Genomic DNA, 26,480 nt, shown 5'->3' with positions numbered 1-26,480 from the left:
GATAAATTATGATTTCTTATATTATTAAATATTATATATTAAAATAAAAATTGGTAAAAAGATAAGATTTTCGAATGATAATAAGTTATTATAGTTAAATTTTTTCACAAATCTATTATGTTCTTTTTCCACATAAGCTGAGATAATGTCAACTACATTAACTTATTTTCAGTTCAAATAGATTATTGCAAATGTTATTATGAAATCTTTTCAAAGATTTCATAATCTATTATAACTGTTTTTAATACATTATCAATATATTTCCAAAGAATTTTCATAATATTAAACATTTGTTCATAATTTATAATAATCAGTAATATTATCTTTTTCAATTCAAACAAATTATTTTAAACCTGATCTAAATTCAAAGATCTACTATATAACTCTTTTCATCTTAAAAAATTCTCCATAATATTCCATAGTCTCTGTATAATAGTCAAGAATAATATCTTTTTCAATCCAAATAAATACCCTAAATACATTCTGATCTACATTTATTAATCTTACAATCTATATATATTTATATATATCGATATATATATTATATATATCACTATAATTATATATATTTTCATCTTTAAAAATTTATAATCTAAGCACATTTTTATAAATCATTATTCATATTAATCCATATAAAGTTTTCAAATCTAAAGTCAAAATTTAACCTAAATCAAAACATTTCATTATAATTACACATATTTTTATCTTTAAATTATTCATCTTAAATTCAAATCTAACTAAAGTTAAAATTTAACCTAAATCTAAAGATCTCATTATAATTATACATATTTTTATCTTTAAAAATCCATAATATGTAAATACATTTTCATAACTCAGTATTCACACATTAATCTACAAGAATTTTTATCTAAGCAAATCTAACCTAAATCTAAACATCTCATAATCCATCAACTAAATTATCTTCATTTCATATATACATTCATATAAATACATTCTCATAACAAATCATTTATAATCAACACAATCCAATCTATATAGATAGACAAATCTGACCTAAATCTAAAAATTTTACAATCAACTATTATAACTACACATATTTTCATCTTAAAAAATTCTTCCTCTAACATCTCAAACATGTTTTTATAAACTATTTCACATTAATCTACAACACTATCTTTCTCAATCCAAAATCTAACCTAAATCCAAACATTTCATAATTCGCTATTACGAATAGTTAAAGTTTCATTTTCGAAAATTCTCCATAACATGCCAAATACTATTTACCTTCTTATAATCCTTTTATACAACGCTCATCTCAAAATTCCTTTCCAAACAGCCCATCCAGGTTCGCAAAACTGGATCTCATGGACCCCAATATCGTATACGTCTCTCGTCTCGGTGGAATTTCAACGATAACAGTTCTTGCAAGTTACATTGACGAAAGTGCCGACGAGAACGATTCTAATCTTAGACGGTTGTTCATGTGAAGCTTTTGCTCGCGAATAAGGAAACGTACGTGCCCACCACCGAGTCTCGTCTTTCTCGAGATCATACCTTCTTACGACCCCTTTCTCCATCGCGTTTACGATGTCCCGTTATATCGCTTCTGCGAATAGTCGATTATTAAATTTTCCTCTCGTTCCGGTATACACTTTGTAACCCTCGTTTAACGAAACACGGAAAAATCTACTTTTTATAACGAATTTAGTCGGCCATTGAAGATCGTGACTGTTTGGTCAATTTGAGGTTATAGGTCGATTTTTAAAAAGCGAACTAGTGCAATTTCGGTTACAACGGAATGAAAACGTAGCTTTAAATAGATATGTGGGAGTGAATAGAAAAAAAAAAGATAAATTTGATGGATTCTGTTATTTTATAATTTCGTATAATAGTTTTTATTAAGGATTCAATAGATTCTGATTTTAAAAAGTAAAATTATAGATTTGAAAGAACACAACAGATGGAAGAAAAAGAGATAAGAGATAGTATATATTAATTTAAAATTCTAGTGAATTTAAAATTTTGGTGAATAATTTAAGATGGTACGATTCTAGTGAATAAAATTGGTGCATACAATTTTGGATAGTTTTATCGAATCGAAAAAAAAAAACGAATTTATATAAATATGAACAATTAGATAAATCCATTTTTTCAATTAAATAAAAACAAACAACATTTCATTATATTTACACTATAAAAATTGATCGATACTTCAACTACACAAAATACAAAACAAATATCTGCTGAAATAAGATATAAAATCATAATTTAAATTCTGTCTTTAATTTTTTTTCCAATAATCAATTCATGTTATGAATAAGATAATTTATAAAATTAAATTATTATAAGAATCAAAAAACAATAAAAAAGAATATTAAAAACAAAATATATAAAGTAAAATAAAAATTGATTCTTTTCATCAAATTTAACACTTACACCATTAACAAAAAAAAAAAAAAAAATCTCCATTTTCCCATCGCCAACCAACGACTCCCTTAACAAGCACGCGATGTCCCATGGGAGTGATTTAGCTTTTACATTAACGATGCATTAACGAGGAACCAGAACGATGCCAAAATTTCTCTCCACCCTCCGTCGATTCCCCTCTAAATCAATTATGATAATTGGCCGGCAATAAATCGCTTATTACTCGAACAAATCGATGGAATGGGGGAGGAAAGATTTCCGGTCGCCCCATTTTAAATCGAGCGGAAAAATCGCAGAGCACGGTTCGTGAAATGAAAATCAGCGAAACAGGAACGAGCTGTGTTTTATTAATCTCAGCCCCGCTGTTGCGGCAATTAGAGGGATTCGACGATCAAACTGTTTTCAACCGCAAATTGTCTGGAAATAAATTGGCGAGGGGTGGCGGGATTGGGGAAACAGTGGAAGGATCGACAAAGTCTCTTCGATGGTTCTTCGTAATTTGATTTTAATATTATGTTAATTGAATTGTTAGAATTATATTCTTTGCACGAGATAATTGAATTCATAAGAAAATAGATGGTACGGATTATTTTATTGTGAGATAGTTTATCTTTTATCGATAGAATTGTTCCATTGGAAAATATTTGAGAATATATGTTAATAGTAATTATTAACTGTTTACGAATATGGATAAAAAAATAATTATTTTTTAATATTAATATTAATTATTTAATTCAATTACGAAACAAAAATAAAGTGCAAAACTAAGAAAATATGATTTAAGAAATTATATTAAAATTGTTTCATTGTTAATTCACATTCATTATTAATTTCAATTATTTACTATTATAAAACGACAATCGAAAATAATTTTTTTCCTCTAATTCTCTCTACCAAATTAATACCAAAGAAATTTTACTAACAACAAACCAACCCATCAAACAATCCATTACTCCAAATATGACGCAAACATAACGTTTTCTTCACAAAACCGTTTAAAATCCATCCCTCAATTATCCTCTGAACAATCGAACCTTTTTCTAACGAACAAAAAAAAAAAAAAGAAAGAAAAAAAAAGCTTCCCTACAACTAGAACACTTTTTCTCAACGCGAAACAAAAGCCACCCTCAAGCGTTTTTCGCTTTTACCTTTTTTTCCCGTCTTAACCCTCCACCTTCTTAGGTAGAAATTAAATTTTACATCTCACTCGTGTCCGCTTCTTCTCATCGACTTCTCGCTACTGTTGCCAGGCGTTAAAGGGAGAAATCCTCTCTCCATCGTCCCTCGGTATATTCGCGTTTCCTTTTCTTTTTATTCGAGAGAAAATTTTTCCGCAGGACCAGGCTTCTCCTCCGTTGGCGAGCCATTGAATTATGTATATGGAATAAATAAAAGTCGGATGAACAAAATTAGACGCAATACACGCGTCTTCGTACTTAAGGATAATTTGAATTTTCCCGCCCTTACGATACGTAGTCTTTATTTGAATTCGACGCGGCAATTCGAATTCGTGGTAATTGGTATATATTTTTAAATGGAAAAATTATTGAAAATACAGATCATAAATATATACAAAAAAAAAATTTGTTGAAAAATTGCTGAAATTAAAAAGTTATAAAATTAAATTATTAATAATATTAAATAATAAATTAATATTTAGGATTATTTAAATATAAATTGAAGATGATTAAAAAAAATGCATTGTGTTGAATTTTAGATGTCTCAAAGGTTTTAATAATTCAATCCTTAAACTCGACAAATTGGAGTTAAAAAATATTTCCTTCAGAAACATATTGTTTTCTTGAACTTTTCCAACGAATATTCTCTTTTGCTCTTTAAAGTATTAACATTTCGAAGAATTTATAGAATTAATTCCTATAAGGAGCAAATGTTAATTCTTTCAAAATAAAACAAATCACGTTAAATTTAAATTTTTATAGAAAAATGTTAGAAAATATTTACCAGAAACTTGCTTCACATTTTCAATTACATATTGTAGCTATTTTTATCGCGAAGAGATTTAAGATTAAAGAGATTATTATAAATTTTAGAAAAATATTAAGAAAAAAAGATCACGCGAGACGTTCGAGAAAACTCGAGGAGGAGATTTTCGTTTAAAACGAGCTTCGGTATAATCCTCGTTTCTCCAGGAAAATTTTCAACAGCCTCGCGTATCGAACTCACAGGCACGATGCTCCAGTTTCGAGAAATTCACGATATTGGTTCACCGTCTGTTCACCACGGGAGTTTTCAAATCGCGATATACCGTGTTTTCTGGCAATTTTCTGCTCGTTAACAGCAACCATTCTCGCCTCTCGCAATGTCGCGAATTTTCGAACGATCTTTCCATCGGTATCTTTTTCATCAAATGTTGTACATTGATCTATATATAATTTTATGATACAGTTTTTTTTTTTTAATGATTCGTACGTTTTTATGAAAATTTCTGTAAAATTTTATTGGATTATTTAATAAGTATGATCATTCTAAAAGTTTAATAGTAAAATACTATCCATCTGAATTTTTAATTGATGATAACATTAATTTCAAAGATTTTGTTTGAAGAAGTTTTATTTTATCAACATCTTTTATTTTTACTGTATTATTTTACTACATATTTTTTCTATAGATATATTATAGAAAAAATTTTTTGCAATTTGCAACTACTTGTTTTTTTTCTTTTTTATATCAAAGTTGCACAGTTTACTTGTTTAATTCTTCAGATGAATTTTATTTTAAAAGTTCGATAATAAACGATAAGCAAAATTACTTACAGAATGATCTAATATTCATAAATCAATTTTAATAAATTTTGAACGCAATAAAGCAAACATGTATTATTCAAAAGAATATAAAGATGCAACGAACGAGACGATATTTTCGAAGATGGTTGTTTTATGAGGTGATTCCAAGGGTTGTCGAGTATAGTAGTAACTGGCCATTTGAGAACGAAATATTCCATGCAAGAGGGTCCAAGGAATCTTGGATGTAAAGTGCACGCAGATCCTTTTAAATGGTCCCCATTTATCAATCCAATGACCAGTCATATTCTTCTTCTCTTTAAGCTTGAAGAAACCAGAGAGATATTGTTCACGATGAGTCTGAATTGTAACATAATTGGTTGTTGGTGAAGTACTTTCTATTGCAGAATACAAAATATTACGTCTTTTAAAAGTTTCTTTCATATTTCCACTATATACATTTTCGTTAAAATTTCCATGGCATTATTTTTACAGAATATCGAGATGGATCGTATAAATCACGTACAAATTATTATTATAATTTATCATTTATAAAATTGTATAAAATGTGATATTCTCTCTTTGAATTTTCTATTATTCTATTTTTACAAAATAAATTTTGATTTATTTATAAAATGTTCAAAATATATATTTCCAATATATATTTAAAGAAGAAAGAGATTTTAGATTTTTATATTCTATCATAGAAGTTGAACAAAATTTTCTTATCTTTTGTCAACACATATATTAACATTTTAATAAAGCCTTTATTAAGCCCCATTATTTAGAACTCAATATTTCATTGAGTTCTTTGGAGAATATAATAAAAAAGAGAGTGATAAATTTCAGTGGGAATTAGAGTAGCTTAGATATTATTTAGAGTTTCCACAGAGTGGGATTAGGTTTTAGTTGGGTGTGTGACCTCAACTGGATTAGAGTAGGTTAGGTTTGGATCAGGTGTGGATTAGAACTCAACTAAGTTAGATCTCAGGTAAGATCTGGCAAGGATTAATCCAGATTTCAGTTGAAAGCCTGCATTCGATCCAAGTGACGTTAAGTTACTAACTTTATCACACCTTGATTTATATTCCAAATTTTTAATTCAACAAAATTAAATCTTCGACATTACTACATCTTTCAATTTTCAACAATAAATCCAACATTTCTGTAAAATTCGAAATACTTTTTACAAATATATACCAAAGAATCAAAATGGCAAAATAAAAACTTTCTTTTTACCTTCTCAAACGTTACTCAATGCGATCAAAGAACAAAATCTCTTCTCACCCACCTTCCTCTCTTCCATTTTATCTCCTCGAACAAAGTCAAGTTTTCCACAAAATCCGCAAAAATATTAAATGATTTGCCAGAGGGTAGAAGAGTAGTCATGAAACCTTTAAAATTCAAAAGAGAGTGAAAAAAAAAAGGGGAGAGGGGCCGAAAAGCTTGAGCAAACGTTTTAAAAACACCTTGTACAGAGGCTTCCGAAGGGGCCCCTGTAAGCAAATAATCCAATCAGATTTTGTCGTCCAGTCTCATGGCCCTTCTCGAGGATTCTTTTATCGACTGAAAAGGGTTGAAGAAGGATGGAATTACTGGCGAGTCAATTGGAGCAAGCGAGAGGACCCCGTGTTTTTCCTCTATTCCAGCTTTCTATAGACTTCTTCGCGAGTCCTTCTGTGTATACACCCGCTGCCTTTCTTCCTTCCATTTCCGCCGTTTTCTTTCCCTCTTCTCTTTTTCTCCTCAACTCACGTCTTTTTTTTTCTTCCTCCTCTTCTCGACCTCCGTTTGTTCCCGATTCGATGCAACTTTCATCCTCCATTTTTCGCTGGTAAATCAGCAGAGCGTAATTTCCGGTGATTAATAATCTTCTTTCAGTTTGGTAGGGAGGAATTGCTCGATGACTATCGATACGCTCGATCATCCGTGAAGAAACGCTGCCACCGCCGCTGATTTTTTCCTCTTCGTAATATGATTTTCCATCCTCGCCCGAGATATTCGAGGGATTCGTGGGCTAATTCTTCTTTTGGATGGATTTGCTCGATATATCGTTTGACGATTACATTTTCCATATTAATATCTTCTTCTGCAATTAGAAAATTAAACAAGTTGAGCAAGTTAAATTTTCAGTTTAAATCCGCCATATTAAACCGATTTTAATCTCATTGTGCAAAAGAGGAAATTATAATGGTCATAAATGTACGAAACTGAGAAGCTGTTGCACGAAACTTTTTTAATAAAAGATAAAAAAAAATCGGTAATTTTACGTTGGATTAACCAAAAATCTTATAATCATGTGTAAAATAACTTTAAGAATTGAAAAGGACGAATATTAGATAAAAAAAAGAAATCCTATAATTTTTAATTATATTAATATATTTTTGTCTAATCTCATCACGATTGATTCCTCGATAATTAAAATAATTAAAATTATCCTTAAAAATATCAAATACCAACGGCACAATACAGTTATACCAAACAACAAATTTCTAAATAATTTATACAAGCAACGTCGAAGACGTGCGATTCGTGAATACCCTGAATCTGTTGGAAGCCTCTTTTTCCATCGTCAACTTGGAGGAGAGCAAGCGGCTGAGAAGCACGAAATCCGCGGTTGGAAACCGGAAGCGGGCCAGGGATTATTCAAAGCAAGAGAGCAAGAAACAACAGACAACACAGAGAGAGGGGCAATTTACATCTTCTTCGGGTGTTCTTCCAGTGATTAACTTGCTTGCCGCGCGGTTAAGTGACATAATTTCGAGAAAGCTTGGTGCTTGGTTAATTACGTTGAACGAACAAATTCCTCGTCCTTTTCGACCATTGTCGAATTCGTTTCTCTGTTCGTGTCGAGAAGGTAACACAGTCGCTGTGTGAAACTTTTGTCAACACGACATTACGTGATTCAATCATTTTCTGTAATCAATTATATAGTTTTGCAAGTGGTTTATGATTTGTCAAAGTTATTATTGTCACATGACATCCATTCCGTTTTAAGAATATGTATTACAGCAGACTATTCAATAATGTTGTATAAATAATTTAATATAATAATGATATTCAATATCATTATAGTATAATATAATATTTAATAGGCTAAATACTGCAACATAATATTTGTTGTGTGTAATGGTAATTATTATTTAATGTAATTTAATACTTGAGGTTAATTGAATACAAATTGAATTGCAAATTATACTATGATAAATTATACCTCAACATCCAACTGATGTGTTTTTCTTACACAAATTAATAAACTTGCAAATAAAAAGAAACAAAAACAAAGAAACTCCTTTAAAAAAATGAAATAAAAAATTACCAATAATATGGTTAAAAATGTTCCACATTTTTTCATAAACATTCTATACTTATTTCGTACTCTTTTTCATACTTATGAGTGCAAAATTCTTCAAAATAGCAGACAGAAATTATGAAGAAGAAAAAAAGTGGAAATTCCCTTGAATAGGATTAATTCGTGGAACGTAAAACCGCTTCTCGCTACATATTTCGTTTGTATCTCAACAAGGTAATCTCCGGTGAAAGTAGCGACTGAATGACAGATCTACGTCTTAAAATTTCATTGCAACTAGCTGAATCACAAGTGCTTTCACAGATTTCATTGCTTAACAAAATCCACCTATTTTTTTTCTCTTCTATGTATATATATATATATAACATCTGCAATTCGCTTGAAATAACTTCTTTCTCAAGCATTGCGGTCATACTTTCGAGAAATACATCGTAATTGAACTGTCTCAGCTCTTTACAACGGCAGTCTCTTCTTGTGTTCTCCAATGAGAGAAACTCACTCTCCTCTGTGTTCATTTAAACCGAGTATATATGTTTCGTAACCGAGAAATGAAAGAATTTCTTTAGGTTTTTTTTTACCTCTTCTTTTTTTTTTTAAACGTCAACGATAATTCATTTCTCCCTTTCAATTTTAAGATAAGGAGATATATTTTAAGAGAATGTCTTTTAAAATAGAATTGTACTTTCCTTTTTTTGTTTCTTAATATTTCACAAATTTCTCTAAAGATAGAAATTTGTTCCCTCTTTGTAAATTTCTTCACACTTTATTACTTACAATGAATATGTTAATTTTGTTTCTAAGAAGAACACTTTTTAAAAACTCCAGGTATAGGACGTGCTTCAAACACTTCTCTTTTTGTAATATTGCAACACTGTCAGGATGCAATGTGAATTCTTTTGGAAAGGTTATTTTCAAAGGATTTTATGAAAGATGAAGAAATCTGAGTCTTCTCCTCCTCTTCTTTCTCTTTTGTTTCCCTCCTTTCCTCGAGTAATTTCACATTGGAAGAGTTTTTATAGCATGCTTGTACATGCAAACTTTTCGTAGATATAATATCTGGTGCACGTAATGCTTGAATGCTTCTTTCATTCAATAATTAACGTATTTTTGCTGAATACATCCAGAAGGTTAATTCAATTTCAATTTAAACGGCTATTTATTTTTGTTTCTTTCCTTTTTATATTTCCTCCTGTAGATTAAAATGTAAAATTCATTAATTTTCATTAATATGTATAATATATTCAGTTCCTTCATACTAATAACTCCTTTCAAATTTTTCTATATATGAAAATTTATCGAATTACACATTTTCCTTTTTGCATGAAAGTATCGAGAATTTTACTTTTAATCTAATTAATTTCCATTATTAATTTTTTGCTTAATTTATTCATCGTTGTTGATTTAACGATACATTTATATACAGTACATATCCTAAATTTAATTTTACATTATTAACTTTAATTGTAATTTGCAGAAAAATTTTCTTCACCAAAAATTTGAAACGCTGATTACTTGTATCTAAAGTCTGACGTTTATTAGACCACAAGTACTTATGTATGTCCAATGTTATTTTTGACTACTTATAATACATTCATTTCATTGACACAATCCTAACAATAGTAACCTTATTTTTTTCTTCTTTTTTAAGTACTTATTCCATTTCTCTGTCACCTGTGTTAAACTTCAATATTTTCTATGCATTTGTTTATTTATAAGACATATGATTTATGAATAAAAAGAATATACTTTCCACTCTTCTATATTAGAAAGATACAATCCTAATAATAGTAAATTTATTTTTTTCTTCTTTTTTAGGTACTTATTCCATTTCTCTGTCGCCTGTGTTAAACTTCAATATTTTATATGAATTTCTTTATTTATAAGACATATGATTTATGGATAAAAGAATATATTTCTCATTCTTCTATATTAGAAAATAACGATTCACATTTCTCCACGATTAATAATCCACATCCTCGTTTCTTTCATGCTTTTATGCCAGCCCTTAACAATTACCTTAGATCCAACGTCCCGTAGATCAAGTCTATCTTTTGCACAATGGAACGTTTCCCACGTTTTACGGTTTCACCGCCCCGTTCTTCCAACGACACAGGCGAACGTCCCGCGTAAATTTTTGGATCACGTAACGCGATATAATACGTGCCAGAAATATCGATATCCACCATCGAAGCCCTTACTCGCGGGTACGCGTCATTAGGAAGGGGAGTCGTTCGCTCGTGCTATCAGTTTTCAACATCCGGACGATTATGCAAATGCGATAATTATTCGGGATTAAATCGAATTCTTAATCGTGACCGGAATACTGGGCCAATCGGTGAACAATATCGGGTTTGAAAATCAGGAGGCAGTTTTATAGCGTAATTGAAATTTTCACGTGTAAATTGCTTCAAATTACTATTTAATTTATGATCATATTTTAATGTAAGCTGTTTGTCAATAGATTATTTCATGATAAAAAAAAATGGATTAATTAATGTGAATGAAGAAGGGGCAGCAATACGAGGTATCCTTTTTGTTTTATAAATTTAGAAAAACAATAACCTTAAAAAGAAGAAAGTTCGATAATTAAATTCAGTTACATTTGATCAAAAATCAAAATTAACTAATTTTTTCCTATATATTTGAATCTAAAAAAGTACTAAAAACAATAAAATTTCTCAAAAAAAAAAAAAGTCGAATTCCAATAGCTTATAGCTTAATTCTAACAACGCTTGCACGCATACTCTGGAAAAAAAATTTCTTTAAAATCCACGCATCTCTAACAACAATCCCCTCGTAAATGTGCCCGATTTATTCGACTTGGGGCAAGAGCGAGCCGTCAAAAGTATCATTGCAGAGGGGCCGTAACACGGCCGGGTTCCGCTAAATCACTCGAGCCACGCCATTGTTGCATTGTTTCCGAGTGGCGAACAATACGGAACCTCGGCTCGTAATCGTTAGCCCCGCCGCGCGCGTTTATTAGCGCGAGAACGCGCGTCTATGGGGCAACTCGCGCGCGCATAATCCACGCATCATTCCGTCCCTCGCACAGTCGTATACACTCGATCACGCCACGTCGCGTTATATACCGTTACCCCGCCTGTTATTTCGTAACGGGCCATCGTTATTACCGCGAATACGGTCGTCGGTTATCCAGAGAATTGATTCGATACGGCGGTGGGGTGAAGAGTTTGTGGAGGTGGTTTTAGCGCGGTGTTGTCGGTTTTATCCGGCCGTGAAAAATACAAATTTGACAGGGCAGTTAGAGAGGTGTTTTTAGAGCTGGCGATTTTTGATTATCTGTGCGATTAATCGAGTGAATTATTGGAAAATTGTTATCCGTCCGTTACCTTTATTTCAATTTATTGGATATATAGATTTTCATTTTGATGGCCTCTGTGGTATCATATGATTCACATCGTGAATGTATAGCGCTTCGAGAAATATGTAATATTTTGGATTACTTTGGAAACGTCAAATATTTCTTAAGATATCGTTTCGATTGGGGGTTGATCTCCTTCGGTGATAATCTAAAAATAAAATTTGATCGTTAATATTATTATTCGTAATAATAGAAGAAATAATAATAATGATCAATTAATATCGTTTAATAATTAATAATGTTACTGTGAAAAACTTTAAAGATTTTGTATAAATCTTGAAATTTATTAGAATGCATCTTGCACACTCTACGCCTCGATTTTCCCATACAATTTATCAATAGAGGAAAAACAGCAGTTTATATTTGTTTAACATCGAATCTTCAAAGATTTATCGCCCGTTATAAAAGTTTGACAAATTGGATCAGAGCGAAAGCTCGATAGCACGTATGAAAGGACACATTTTGAACGAAATTGAAAAATATATTGCACAAATTGTAGGATTAAATTTGTCGCACGGTCGATTCGTTGAAATCTAGAGACAACGACAATATTGACAGATATTGTTGGAAACGTTACACGTGCTAGATTGGGATCGGAATTAATCGTGTTTTTTCCCTATATTATTGAATGCAGAGTATGGCCGGGTGAGCACGAGATTAAATTCTATCATACACTGTCACGTTCGATTACGCCGATTGCTACGAGTTATATTATATGAAAAACCCCGGAATTGGTGCCCCATTTTTCGGAAAATAAATCGCGATAAAATCATCGAGATTTGACTTCGAAAAGGAGTTTCGACTAATTTCATTAATATGCAACACGTTCTGAATAATGCATCAGCTTTTTATTAAATTTTCGAATAACGATTTTAAAAAAGGGATAGAAAAATACTAATTTAAAAAAAAACCATACAATTTTAATTCCAAAACGAGTTATTTTAAAAAGATTGATATGTTGATTTTTAAGAAATGTAGTAACCAAATTATTAAAATTTGACTTTTAGAAAATGCTTAGAAAATCAATATCTTAGATTCTAAAATTTTAAATAATGCATTCAATTTCATTGAAATTTTAAGATAAAAATTTAAAAATATATTTAAAAAAAATTGCTAGAGTTATCTTTCAGTTTATAAAACAAAATTTCTTAATTTTTCTTATTATTTCCACTAAGTCGAATGCATGAAACGTCCTTCAATGTCCATCGGTCCAAACTATCTAAACTAAACTCTCCAACTCCGTAGCCAAAACTCAAAATTCAAATACAAGTGAAGCCATAGAAACAATCGTATAACAAACCGGGAAACACTTTGAAACGCCGTAATTATCCTAATTTCTGACAAATTGAACGCATGAAACCTCCTTCAACATTGGTCAAATCGTCCAACCAACCCTCAAGTCCGAAACTTTCCAGCCGAAACTCAAAATTCAAACACACGTAGGAATTGTGCAAACAATCGTATAACAATTCAGGGAACACGTTTTCCTCTTCTAAAAATCTTTCTATTTACGATTTCTCCCACAAATTGAGAAATTCGCTGATAATTCCAATTGCACTCGCCACAACAATGCACAACAATGCGCCATTGGAAACTTACAAACAATAACGTGTAGACGAATCTCGTATGTATCGTTGCACACATTCATTCTGCTTTATTCCTCTTTATTCTTTGTGTCAAAGAACACGTATTGCGAAACGGTGAATGATCGATTCTTCTGAATCTTTTATGAGTCTGTACAATGTACAATGTACCTCTTGATCGAAATCTAAATAACAAATTATTTGTGATTAGTTATAGTTCGAATGTTTGCAAATAAATTGTAAAAAAATACATCATTAAATCAATAAATATATATAGGAACACTACGAAATATCATACTATGAAACACACAATACCATATCAATCATTTCATCTTATTCGAAACAAACGGTGTGTGATTCATAATATTCCACAACCCTAAAATGGATATGATAATTTCTTTATTACATATTCCATAATATACATAAGTTTCGTGTAAAAAATATGTAAAAGATGCACAGGATGCGTCGCATTATGAATACACTATTGCATTTCACTTTATTCCATACTATAAAAACACAATAAATTAATGTATATGATAATTATTATCGTAAACGATTAATAACGTTTCATAATTTAAAACTACATATAATATATGTAAGCAATTATATAATATATGTATATATACATATATAAATATATATATATATATATATATATAAGTATATACATGTAAAATATATAATTATATGTACAATAAATTACGTATTATAATAAATTATTATAAATTATATTTATATGTATTGAAAAATGAATAAAATGCGTCACACATTTTGTTCGATACTATCGTATACACTCATTCGATATTATCGTATATACTTGTTCGATACTATCGCAATACTATATTATTAATTTCATTCTATTTTATTTTTATTTTCTATTATAAACATATATCAATAAATTATTTCATATTGAATCTGAAAATTATTACCATTTATCAGTGTGTGATTCTTAATACTCTACTGAAAAACGCACAGATTCGACGAATATCCACCAGCAAATCACCCATTATGCATACGATATCCACTAAACTCAAACAATGCATTAGAATATCCGTTAGCCTAAGATGAACGCGCATCCCTCATTATGCACGGCAAAATGTACTTATCAAACGAATTAAGCCGCTCATCCCCTAATCGCACGTGTGGCTCACGTTTCCAAGCATTCTGTTCGGCCGCTACATGGTGGTTTAACCATTCCAACTTCATACACAGAGAGCCAACTCACGTGCCCCAAATCCTGAAACGCGAATTTCAGCCTATAGATAGCGTACATGTTCTCCAGAATAGTGTTTCAACTCTCCACCACCATCGCTGCGAGTATCGGCGCGAATCGTTTTCGGGCCCACCCGTAATAATTGGTCCTGCACACGGGTCGTTCATGCACTCGACGGCGGTTACGTTATGTAAATTCCACGATCATACGCCGCGATACAGCGGAATTAACGTGTACACGCGCCTGAGCAGCCGGCCGATGTAATGGCTTAAGCCGTTTACACGTCGTTGGACCGTGCGGATCTCTATGGGATGGGATGGTGTCCATCTCGGCCTCTCATCGTGTTCAATATATGCGAATGCGTTTAACAGAGTCGATGGTGAGCGTGCACATGTACGCGGATATTTCGTGAGAAATGGCGGCGTGTATACGAGTATATCTTCCTCTCCTCTGGACGCGGGAACGAGGAAGCTGGTGGATTTGCATTTTAGGGATTGGTTGTTGGTGGTTGTATCGTGCAGGTTAAGGTGGTTTTTGGGAAATTGAGTGGTTTGTTTGGAATTGGGTTAGTTGTTTGAGAGAACTGGATGCGTTGAAATACAGGTTTCGATTGGGGACAGGAGGTTTCGGGGACGGATGATAGAAAGTTGTGATATGGAACGAGATGTTATTTATTTTGTGTTTAGTTGATGATGGAATGGATAAAGTCAGATAAAAAATTATTTTAGCAACATAATGATTCATAATGCTGGCTATAAAGCACAAAGAATCTTTAAGAATCGTACTCTGATAAATTGTCTTTATAATATTTTTCTTTACTTATTATACTTCCAGCCAAAATTTTGAACGATTTAATCTTTTTTCACAACACATTCGAAGTCGCTCGTAATTTCAATGGAATATAATTTCAAAAATGATTTGATCTTATAATAGATTTATATACAATTCACTTATATACGTGAATCAATCGTATCGATAACCGTTATACTTGGATTCTTGTGTAATGGAAAATGTCAAAGGTAAAGGAATAGAAAGGATGTCGATAGATATGTCGATGATTTTCTTAGACAAAGAAGATAACTTGTAAGTAGAACAATCTAATTTTTCCAAGAATACATCTCGATAATAATACATCATATGAAAAGTATATATCCTATTTTTCAATCTAGGAAAAGAAGTATTTCCGAAATTTATCATCGAAAAAGTTATAATAATAATGATTTGCTATTCTTATTCAAATTTTTAAGTTTGATCTTTAAAATTACGTTATTTCTATATTTTAATCATATATCTTTACAAAACATTATTGAAGAAATAAAATATATGAAATGGAATTAAAAACAATAATTTTTTATCACATTTAAAGAAATCAAATTTCAGCAAGTTTTAAGTATTGTATATATTATAGAAACCTTTTAAAAATATCATAAATATCAAATCCATAAACGTTCAAACAAAAATATCAAATTCAGATTTCAACAGGTTACGGAAATAAAAACTCAAAGTAAAATCAACAAAAACAATAATTTTTTGCCATATTTCAAAATATCGAATTCATATTTCAACAGACTGAACGTTCCACTATATAAGGTAATCCTTATTCACTATTAGAACATACTAAACAAATCGAATATAAATTTTCTAAACTTCCTTTTAATCCACAGAAACCAAAGAGAAAAAATCGTCCATAATCCTCGTCTCCACAATTTCATCTCTCGAACAGGAAAACTAAAAAATCCGTGTTTCGTCGAGACCAACGTATAAAGGATCTTTTATATCCGGTATTACATCCGTCGTTTATGACGTAATACAGGGAACGAAACTGAGCAATCGAGGACATTCAGCCGAGCAATCTGCGGCCCGCATGCATACAGAAGTTGCTATGAAACCCCCAGAATCTAAGTTTCGTCAAGCAACATGCTTCCAGATAATATTCTCATCAGAGTAATAATTACCACGATTCCTACGTGTCGCGTTACCTAAATATTCCTATTAACAGAACTAATCTAGCCGCTCGACGCGGCCACGATTCATTTGTTTCTATCAAACTTCGACTCGTGCCGGAATTAACATTGAATCTACATACGAAAAGAAAATGATGTATTCCATCCCGAGTATTATACAAAGGTGATTATCCCTCTATTTATTCTATTTCATTCAATCGAAAAGAAATATAAAGAAAATTATTTGCAATAAATTCAAAATTAAACTTTTCATACATAAATATTGAATAGAGAATTTCAAAATATGAATTAATTTTTTCATCAATCCAAAATGGCGTTTAAATGGAATTTTGAGACTTAACATAAACATGATGAGAATTATTATTTTTAAAAGAATTCAAGCTTGATCTTCTCATTCAAAAAATAAACAAAATTCAAAATTAAATATATAATGAAACAGGATATGTTATCAGTTCTAAGAAGCGAGTTTCAATTATTGGATAGCATGGAGAATTTATACATATGCCGTTGCAAAATTTCTCCAGGTCATCGAGTATAGCTTTCTCGTCGAACTAAGGCCAGACAACTCGATGAAGATCTATAGGGAAACACGTGGCGCGCATTGAAGGAAAAGGAAGAGGAGAGGGAAGAGGAAACTCGTTTCGCGGACTGAAATTGCAGCCGAGAACCCCGTGGAAAGTTCTTGACAGAAAAAGATCGAGTTTCCAACTGTCTACGCGGCTCTACACCACCATCCCCGACGCGCCATCTGCAACGTATATAATCGTCCGCCGGAAGATAAGACGAATCTCTGCGTCACAGAGACGCTGCGCAACTTTTTCGCCGGACCAACTGCTGATTACAACCCCGGATACCAGACCACCCTCCGTTGCTCTGTTTTCCAAAAGAAAGGGAAGCAGAAGGCTTCTTCCGGTCAAGTTTCTTTGAGCTTTTGATTGTGAGAGTAGATGAGATAGTTGGAAGATTGATTTTAAAGGGATAATTAATTTTTCTTCTTATGAGAACTGAAACAATAGCTCATTGTATTAAAAGTAAAAAATATTTAACGAGTTACAATTATAATCAGGAAAAAATGTAGGTCACTGGAGCTTATTCATAATTTCTGCAATTTTTAAAACAAATATCTTGTAATAATTTAAAGTATCATTCAAAAGGGAAGAATTCCACTTTAAATTGATTACAATTTAAATAATTTCCATAAAGATCCGTCCAACGAAAATTCGAAGTAAAAACGTGGAGCACAATTATTATTCGACCGAAATGAAAATGATCAAGCAAGGGGGGCATCGATCACGTCAACGATTTCAATCATTTCGATTCCTCCGAGGAACATCCATTTCACGTAGTCATTTCGAACGTTTCTCAACCCTTTGCCGGGAATATCTCGTGACGGTTCCGACGAATGGCGTCGATAGATCGAATCCTCCGCAGGTCCCGGGAAATCGACGAATTCCACGAGTCTGCGATGCGAATTTCCGAATCCATGGCGAAAAAAGCGAGGGAGGGAAGGTTGAAGCTCGAAAAGTCGAGCTGTCGATCCGACGAATGGGACAGCTTTGCCTGGCAAATTTCGTATCTGAGAAATAAATGGGAACCGTAGCATAATCTCGTTCGCTTACGGAGCGACCCTTGCAAGACAGCCTTGAGGTATTGGAGACTTTTTTGCTTTCGGTCAGGATTTATACGGCAAGGAAGAGATTTTCCACGTGGCAGGGAAAGATAAGTGTTTTTCTTTTATTCCTCCTATTTTTTCTCTTTAATGGTGACTATTGATTTCAAGAGAAAATTATTGATACAAAGGATGGACCATCTTTGAAAATCTGCAAAATCTTGTTATGATCATCTGGATAAAATAATCATTAAATTTCTGAGAAGCAAAAGAATTGTTTTTCCACTTGTTTTTTTTTTTTTTTCATTTAAAAAAGTTGTTCCATCTTTGTTTTAAAAGACTATCTATATATAGAGAGAGAATGATTAAAATTTTCTGTAAAAAAAAAAAAAAAAAAAAAAAAACACTTTAATCTTGGTGATTAAAATCGATTGTCTTTCAGAAAATATGTGGGTTACGAAATGACGAGGATTGATGAAGTTGGTAATGCCTAAGCGCTATCGTAGAGAGATCATAGAGAGATCAAAGGGACGATAATCCCTCCAAGGAGATCATTTGAAGCTTATGCTTACGGCTCGAACCAGCGCACTGGCCACAATTTTCCCAAGGAATTTGCCAAAGACACTGTAAAGGATTCATAATCGTAGGTTAAAGTCTTTGAGGCTTTAACCCTCGTCGACGTGGATATTCAAACCAAACGTAATATTACAAGTCGGAACATCGACAATTTATGCTTTTATAATTCTGTGTGTATCTAATATAATCAATGAAATAAGAAAAAATTTTACTTATATATTATTCAAAGTAAGTTTTTGCATTGTGCTTCCTGTTAAATTTGTATACATCTAAGTTTAAATGCATAAATTTTCGCATTCTAATAACAACTTACGTCATTTTAATAATTAATTGAACTCCACTCGAGCTTTCATTGCTCGAATAATTACTCAACGTCACAATGCAATTATACAAATGATTTTATAATATTGTTACTTTGAAAGAAGGATATATATATATATATGTAGATTTATGTTATATATTAGTTTATGTTATATATTAGTAATGGTTTCTAACAGAGCCGTGTCTTGGCCACTATTACAGTGGAGGTCATATCAGGGGATGTTAGTGTCACGAGCTGAAGCTCTCATGAATATATCTCGACTATACCCAAGTGATTAGCCTATACCCGAAAAACTAGAACACTGGTTCCCAGTTTACAATTATGGAGGTAAATATCTGATAAGTAATTAGATCCTTCACTGTTAATATTTTATTGTAACTAGAATTCACTGTTTATCTTAAATATTTCATCGATATAAATGTCTTTTATTTTTAAATCCTAAACTATTTTCTGCTTAATAGCTCGATACGTATCGATTAAATATCCTCTATTCGACGAATCTCCTTTTAAAATAAATCAACAAATAACAATATCAATTTGTCACTAGGATCTTTTCGAGACGTCCTCTACACAACAGCCCCGGTAAAAGCGGCCACCGTTCAGATAAAGAAATAGCCACAAAAGCAAGGACGCCAATAAAATCCCCGCCGCGAAATCACGAATGAAGTGGCTCGTTTATTTTCCTCTCGATGCGAATCGAGAGGAGCTGGGTCAACAAGCGCGTGGTGGAAGGCGAGGAACGAAAGAGGAAGGAGAACGAAATCCGGATGAAGGTGGAGGAGAACGGTAGCCTCTCCGCACGCGATCCGCTTCCGCCTCGGCCTCTGTTCGCCGTGGAAAGCGGCTTAAAAAAAAAAAATGAAAACGCTTGATGCGGCCTCCTCAGGGGGAAAGGAGATCCCGGTTTCGAGAAACGAAACGTGTATTTTTCCACCCTCGATACGAGGAATCGATGATTCGATGGTGGAGAAGGGTTAGGGATGGATGTAATTGGGGTTAAAATCGAGCGGGGTGATTGCTCGAGGATTGATGGAAGAGGATGTTGAGAAAAATTTTTTAGGTTTTTTTTTAAAGGATGGAGTTTCTTTTTGAGAGAATTGTGAATTGTAATTTTAGTTGTGTTTAGGAATTTAAAAGATGGGAAAGAGTGTTATGATAAAAGATGATGTAGTTCTTTTTTGGGGAAGAAAGTTAAGAGAACAATTTTGAATAATGGATTAAATAAATATGTTAAAAGTATATCCTTTTATAATAATAATCCAAAGTTTTTTATCTTTGAGTTGTTCTCGTTTTTCAATTCTGTCAGATCAAAATATAAAAATAATTTCCTATTTTAATCATCAACCTACATAAATATTAGAAAAGAAACGAGTAAAAAATAAGAGTTCATCCATTATTGAACCAAATCAAATTTAATTCAATGAAATCAAGTTATATTTGGTTAAATCATGTCAGGTTTGATTTATTTATCATTTAATTAAGCAGCATTGCATCAGGTGTCTCCCAAGTGTGAATATTCTGCTGTACATATGTAAGAACATATTGATAAGGATTAATAGCATTTAATTGAATTAGACTACAACTAAATATGAAACACATATATATATATATATATATATATTGTGATATATGCATCTCAAAAATCATCAATTTTTTACTACTTAATTTTAGAAAAAATTTTGTCATAATTATAAAATTAATAAATATTTATTCTTTCCATAAACTATTTCTAATTCTACTTTTCTATTTTTTACTTTTTCTTCATCAAAAAAGACAGTAAATCAAAACTCCACTTACTAAAAAATTGTATCACATACAATTTCTAAAATTAAAAGAATAATTTCTGCTAAATTTACAATATAGAATCGACCAAATCTGTTCGAACCAACAAATCAACTTACCAAAATCGAATAAAGCACAAACTTTCGAATAAATCAACTTTGATTAAAATTCCATCGAACAATCTACAATTCTCCATAAATCAACAATCCTTTCAGAAACTTCTCTCGATCCTTCAAAAATCTCATCCCCAATCATCAAGAATACAAAAGCATCGACCCATTAATTTCCAAGACGAAATCGGATCAAAACGATCAGATCCTGTTTTTATCTAATCAAAATCGAACGTTCCAACGTTAAATTCGACTCAAGAGAGGGAGGAGGTTGAATTGTTGAACAGTGCAAATACCGAGATCGAGGATAAAAGGCAACGGATCGGGATAAGTGGAAAATTAACTGGAAAAGATCTGAAGAAATCGTGTACACGAAAGGGGCGAGTTTCGTCTGCGGTTTCGAGGCAACCAGTGTCAACGAAGCATCGAGGCGAGTGAAATGGGATTAAATCAAGCTTTTTTTTCTGAAATGAGAAAGCAAGAAGGAAGATCGAAATGAGACAGTTTCGAAAAAAAGTAGATTTCTACTAATGACGATGCCAGCGAGCCAACCTCTCGTAGAAACACGTGGAAAAATAGAAAAAGAATTCTTTGAATTCTTTGAGCTAAGAGTCTGTGTTAGCTTATTCGTGGTGGAATTAATTAAGCCGTAGTTTCGTTGGAATTATATGGGTAGCGTAGTTGCAGAGGAGTTGGAAATTTGGATTAGATAATAGAAACGAAGATGACATGCTTGAAAATAAATTGTTTCATGGGAAAAAATTGGAACACAAATTTATGCAAATATCGAACACTAAAAGAGAAATCTTACTATCGAATAGTTACTGTCAAATGCAATTATAAAATATCCAGGAAAACAGGTCTCCAAAGTTTTCATAAGAGTTAGAAAATTTCTAAAGCAGTTCCAAGGATTCTAATTAAAAAAGAAAAACTTTAATTATTACTCAGAACAACTCCTTCACACAAATTTAATTGTTATTAGAATTTAAAAAAAAAATCATTCAACTATCTTCTCAATTTACAGATTTATCTCTCCATAAAATATTAAGAATCTTGACCAAACCCATTCAATTCCTTCTAACCTTACTTTTTTCGGGATCTTCCATCGTTCTTACATCTTTACCACGTCTCCAGTTAGCTTTTCCATTCGACAAAAGTGGCTTGCGCGAGGCTGAATCTCTTCATCCTCTCTTTTGGCTCGTGTCTCCCTTTCACCGGTGAACCTCTGCACCCTGGTATTCCGTCACAGATGAGCCAGCACCGGAAGCCACTCGTGGAACCTCAATATCTTATCAGTGGTCTCCTCGTCCCAGAAAAGTACACGAGAAGCCACCACGTGAAACTCGGCTATAGTACATTTTCTCCCTTCTCCATCTCTTTCGTTTATTCATTTTTTCTCGTTTTTATTCTTATACTCCTTTTTTTTTTTTTTTATTTCTTTATTCCTATTTCGAAGAATATTTTCTAATCCCTTCTTTCCTCTATTTTCGAGGAATTTTCTTTTTCTCCTTTTCCTTTCCTCTTATTTTTTAAATTATCCTCGAGGCTTCTTCCACCCACTTTTCTTTTCTTTTTTTGGAGATATTCTTATCGTTTCCAGTTTATGTTCGACTTCGCCGCTCTCTTGAATTCGCCTCGCTTCCTTTTCCGTTATCACCACAACGCCACTTTTCACCCTCCTTTCGACCCCGTTCGACCAGCCTTTCCGTCACGTTCTCGTTTCATAGATCGTCGCTTAAACCCTTACCGTACGCGACACGTTTCCTCGATGAAACATTCCACCCCCGTATCCTCGATTCGATACGGAAAATATCCTTCGCTCGAATATTTTCGTTGCTGTGAGATTCTGAAAATTTTTATATATATTGTAGAATCGTTGAATAAAATATAATCGAATTAAAAGGTACTCGATATTTCGATGAAACTTTTTGAGGCTAATTTTTGACGCGACAAAATCGACTTATAATTTTGAGAAAAGAAAGAAGAATGAAATGAAATGTGAATATTCGGTCTTAGAGAACTTGTATTCCTTCGTTAATTTCTCTTCTTAAACCATCTTTCAACTATAAACACTTATAACGAGTGCAATTTTGCTACAAGTTCCATAGAACACACCGTAAATGAAAATAAATTATAACTTCAATCTACCATCTTCTATCACAACTAAAGTTTCATTGCTAAAATCATTCTTCTTCTACTTCGAAAGAAAACGAATCACTGAGACCGTGAGGCAAAAAACAACGAAAACAAAGGAAGGATCGAGAACGGACGCAATTCGGAAATAATTCCCCGACTTGCTAGCCGAGCGAAAAATTCTTTTGATTCTCGCACGAGAACCAATTCCGTGAAAGTGAAATTTTCGCGAGCTATTAACAAAGGTCGGGCTGCAAGGTCTCGTCCGAGCGACGTAACGTGCAATTTCGTTTCAGTCGCGGCACGAAATTCCTACGCGTCTCCCCGGCAAAGGGAAGAACGCGAGGGGGTCACGTATTTCCGGAATGCGGTGGGAAGACACAGGTTGAAGAGGAAGGGAATAGGAAGAAAGAAGAGCGGCGGCGCGCAACCGAGTTGAAAATAAACCGCATCCGAGAAAACTGCCGGCTTTCGAACTCGAGAGAGAACCCTTCTTTCCTTTAACCAACGTTTATCCATTTTTTTTCTCTTAATCGAAATCACATTGGAATGGAATCGAGAGATAAATATGTTGGAAGTAGGATGTTTCGAGTAATCTCGATGTGGAGTGGAATTTTTCTTTTCGGATAAGATCGAAAGATTTATTAATTCGTCTTTCCCTCTCCATCCAAGTGATCGAAAGTATTCAATTTTTGATTCGAGACCGCCATATTTGTCTTTTCCTCGAAGAACCTACGAATATCGTAAAACGAAAACTCCAGAATATTGATTGATCATCGTTGAAGATATAGAAAGTCTTTTCGATCCTGAAAATGAAAATATATTTTCCTCAAGGGCGAGGAAAAATCAATCCTTCGATCGATCGATTTCAGAGCTTTTCGATAGCCTCGATCGATCAATCGATTTCAGAGCTTTTCGATAGTCTCGATCGATCGATAAATTTCAGAGCTTTTCAATAAGCTCGATCGATCGATCGATAGATTTCAGAGCTTTTCGATAGTCTCGATCGATCGATTTCAGAGCTTTTCAATAAGCTCGATCGATCGATTTCAGAGCTTTTCGATAGCCTCGATCGATCGATTTCAGGGCTTTTCGATAGCTCGTCGGTCGATAAATTTCAGAACTTTTCGATAGCCTCGATCGATAGATTTCAGAGCTTTTCGATAGCCTCGATTGATAGATTTCAGAGCTTTTCGATAGCCTCGATCGATCGATTTCAGAGCTTTTCGATAGCCTCGATCGATCGATTTCAGAGCTTTTCGCTGGCCTCGATTGATCGATTTCAGAGCTTTTCAATAGCCTCGATCGATCGATTTCAGAGCTTTTCGATAGCCTCGATCGATCGTTAAGAAAGAGAAAGGGGGGGAAGGAGGAGAGGGATGGAAAGAGAAAAATCTGGGTGAAGAGAGATTCGCATCGCGGCGAATCGAGGAAATCCTTCGGAAATAAAGGCCGAGGTTCGCGCTCAGAAATTAATTCCCGGACTCATTAAAGTAATTAAAACGAGGGAGGAGGGAGGAGAAAGACAAGGAATAAAGGGAGAGGAGAGAGATGAGGGGGGGGGGGTGAATGAAGGAGGCTTCGAAAGTTGGGCGGAGAACGTTGGGCAGGAAAAGTGCAAGGCACACCTGAGCTGCTTTGATTAATCTGAATGTTTGAATTAAGAGGAAGGTGGGGGAGGGGGTGAAGGAGGGAGGGGGGATTACAAAGAGGGAAATTTAGTGTGTTGTTGGATATTTGATCCGCTTTGTGCATCCGCCTCCTCCTTTATTATCGACGGTTTGTTTCTCGTTTTGTGAATTTCGTTTGTCCATCGAGAGACTGTTGAACTCTCTCGTTCCAATTTTTCTTTTCGGATTATTTTTTTTTGGAGGGGGGGGGAGGGAGGAAGAGGGTAATTCAACGATGCGCAGCAAACACGTGCCATTTCGACACGGGTCGAAATCAAAAAGGTAAGGCAAATCTCTGTTCAAACTCTGTTCGATTGGTCGTGTTGATACAAATTTTATTTAAGGGATCGTTTGCGTCACCAAACTTTGTAGTATAATAATTTTTTCCTAAAAAAAAGTTTGTCGCTCGTTTAAAAGGATTAGCCTCGATTTCGATTAAAAAGAAAAAAAAAAGAGGAAGAAAGAACGAAGTTAATATTTTCATTAAGGTTTCTGAAAGAGCAATTTGCAACATTTCATTTGGACTAATGACCACTCTAATTGGGAACTACCGCTTTGAATGAATATTAAACTCGTTGGTGAAATAAATATTAAATATACAGGGTGGATTGTTACGTTACAGTCTCAATTATTTTCATTATTAACTGAATGTCGACTCGCTGCGATATTGTAATATTACGTAACAAAGAGCGTGTAAGATATTTAAAAAGAAAGAAAGAAAAAAAAGAATTGCTATGTTGCAAACAGAGTGCTGTTTTGTTAAACGAATTAAAAAAATTGAGAAGAAATACGGGTAAATTATCAGTTTGAATTTTACAAGCGAATTTTACGAGTGAACATTTTTGTTGAATTAAATTTTCTCGAATTACGAATCATCTGATTCGTTCGAGAAATTAAAAAACGATGAAAGAGAGATTTACGATTTTATTGTTCGTTTAATAAATTCGACATTCAACACGTAATTTATCAATTCGAATAATATTATTAGTTGGTAAATTATTGTGTAAAAGGATGCAAGATAATGAATAATAAATTGTATAGTATTGGCACGATGTATCAATTATTGACAAATTTTAATAATTACGGATACTTTGAAATTCGTATTCAAACAAAAGTTGGTAGAAAATAAATGGCAAATTTCGGCAATAAAAATTGATTCATCACGCGTACATACATACATACATTGGTCGGTCCACACGAAATCTCCATTTTTCCAAAGGATGAGAGGAGAAACCAATTTCATTCGGTCATACCTGAAAATAAATAATGAAGAGAATGATTAATAACGTTGAAAAGATAATTCATATTATACCTATTAAATTGTAGTTAAAATATTAATGAGTTATTATTATTACGATATTGCAATTTAAATATTGTTAAACAATTATTATCCCAATGAAAATTATTGAAAATAATTGTTAGGTTCTCGAAATTATAAAAATCTACCATAAAAGAGAAAAATTAAATCTCACACCTCGTTCCAAAGGTGATTTTTACACGTGATTTTTATTACATTTCCAATAAACTGCAAATATTAAGTAATTGAAAATTAATTATAAAAACTATTCTTACAATCTTCATCAATCTTTAAATGTTGCATCATTAAACAAGATAAAAATCAATCACGAAACATTTCACAATGATCAAAATTTCCAATACTCTTACTCCAAGCCAGAAAGAAATGCCAAATTAATAAA

At 32.8% G+C, this 26,480-nt stretch overlaps 3 long non-coding RNA genes across 5 annotated transcripts in view; 2 read left to right on the top strand and 1 right to left on the bottom strand.

The window, feature by feature from the left end:
* Positions 1 to 5,171: 5,171 nt before the first annotated feature.
* Positions 5,172 to 26,480, bottom strand: part of LOC147657481 (uncharacterized) — a 69,764-nt gene continuing 48,455 nt past the window's right edge. The window contains exons 1-3 of one of the 2 annotated variants that reach the window (XR_015292492.1): positions 11,790 to 11,969; positions 6,369 to 7,218; positions 5,172 to 6,294 (exon numbers count right to left, since the gene is read on the bottom strand). This is a non-coding gene — a long non-coding RNA (uncharacterized LOC147657481). Of the gene's footprint in view, positions 6,295 to 6,368; positions 7,219 to 11,789; positions 11,970 to 26,480 lie in introns of those variants that run through there. The other variant, XR_015292493.1, reaches the window with a different exon arrangement.
* LOC105736880 (uncharacterized) lies at positions 15,787 to 17,658 on the top strand. The gene is made up of 3 exons (XR_004225874.2): positions 15,787 to 16,207; positions 16,282 to 16,744; positions 17,106 to 17,658. It is a non-coding gene; the product is annotated as an uncharacterized LOC105736880 (long non-coding RNA).
* On the top strand, positions 18,171 to 20,811 carry LOC147657483 (uncharacterized). 2 transcript variants are annotated; one of them, XR_015292461.1, is made up of 3 exons: positions 18,171 to 18,889; positions 19,264 to 19,415; positions 19,636 to 20,811. It is a non-coding gene; the product is annotated as an uncharacterized LOC147657483 (long non-coding RNA). The 2 variants fall into 2 exon arrangements; XR_015292462.1 differs by having other exon boundaries at positions 18,751 to 18,889; positions 19,289 to 19,415; positions 19,636 to 20,352.

Source organism: Apis florea, unplaced genomic scaffold (assembly GCF_048593485.1).
Source record: "Apis florea isolate Af1SG1 unplaced genomic scaffold, ASM4859348v1 contig_3158_pilon, whole genome shotgun sequence".
NCBI classification, from domain to species: domain Eukaryota; kingdom Metazoa; phylum Arthropoda; class Insecta; order Hymenoptera; family Apidae; genus Apis; species Apis florea.
The sequence above is the reverse complement of the archived record's forward strand: the minus strand, read 5'-3'. Positions and strand labels throughout refer to the sequence as shown.